Source organism: Hippocampus comes, unplaced genomic scaffold (genome assembly GCF_001891065.2).
Source record: "Hippocampus comes isolate QL1 unplaced genomic scaffold, H_comes_QL1_v1.1 scaffold227, whole genome shotgun sequence".
NCBI lineage: Eukaryota > Metazoa > Chordata > Actinopteri > Syngnathiformes > Syngnathidae > Hippocampus > Hippocampus comes.
Window position 1 is genome coordinate 231919 of NW_017805630.1, and position 1255 is coordinate 233173.

General features: G+C 53.7%; 1 protein-coding gene across 1 annotated transcript in view; it reads right to left on the bottom strand.

Annotated features, from left to right (window-relative positions):
- The window catches only part of LOC109522803 (forkhead box protein O3-like), a 52179-nt gene that overhangs the window by 5142 nt on the left and 45782 nt on the right, over positions 1-1255 (bottom strand). The gene's annotated exons all lie outside the window — the stretch shown is intronic.

Genomic DNA, 1255 nt, shown 5'->3' on the forward strand with positions numbered 1-1255 from the left:
CCACACACACACACACACCCAACAGCTTCAGAGGACAGTCGGAGCTGCCGAGGCGCGCTCAGACCCTGTCAGCCAGCGCCAACCCGAAACGACCCTCGCCGCCGTCTTTGGAGGCGCTCGGCATGCACGCACGTCGGTCCTCCTACTTTGGCTCCCATCAATCCAGCTGTCCTCCTCTTCTTCTCCGTTCAGATCGGGCCCTGATGTGAGCTGCTGTGGATGGCTGTTGTGTATGTTTGAAGTCTGTGCCAGCCTGGCTGAGCGCCAGCCGCCCTCGCTCTCCGGAGCGTGCCTTGAATGGGAGGATGTATCAAGAGATTGAGCTGGGGGCAAGGAAGGCTAATGGATGTATCCCAATTTCCAATGTCTATTGCCACTGCCAATCTCCTTCCTCGCCTCTCCACTCCATTTTTTTTTCTGTCCCCGTCGCAATCCCCCAATTTCTATTCCGTCATTGAGTGCCTCTTCTTTTTCCGTGTCGTTTCTTATTTCCCACATTTCTTCCGCGCCCACAACAATCATTTTCCACGTCTGCTTTCAATCGCTCCGCCGTCAATTATGCAGTGTGTCACCAATTACTTTCCCATTATCCTGCCGGCGTGTACAGTCAGCCACTCGGTAATTCAGAGGATCTCATTTTTGTATTATCGTTTACATTTCAAGGGTTGCTGGATGCGGAAGTTCCCGATGCGGGACAGAGCCACCCGCCGAAAAATTTGCCGTTTTTTTTTTTTTTTTCCTTTTGCGTGCCAAGCACTTCGGCAAGCACCCCCTGTGGTTTGGGAATGTAGGGCGACAATAGGTTCATTGAAATTGAGGGGGTACACACACTTCCACCGTCTCCATTATGTTTCGGATTATTTGTATTCACGGCGAAATGCGCGCTGGGGAAACAAAATAAATCAAATTCTGGCAGAGAACACGCAGGGAGAGGCAGAGACGGCGGGGAGACGAACTGAAATTCAGGTGATCTGAAAATGCCTCCTTGGGTTATCTCGCTGTGACACCTCCGGCGGCGCGGCGCCATGGCAACCTGGTAAACGTGCAATGGCAGAACTATATCATATTGTGGTGAGCGATGGAAGAAGAGCGGGGGATGGGGGATGGATGTGGGGGGGGGGGTGGCGGAAGATGCGGGAGGTTCTTTTGATGCCGCTGCTCCAACACTAAACAGCCTTTCATCTCGGCTGTGCAAAGGCCCGCAGGGGACGCCGGCTCCCCGCTACTGACGGCTTCTTGACGCACCAACTCCACC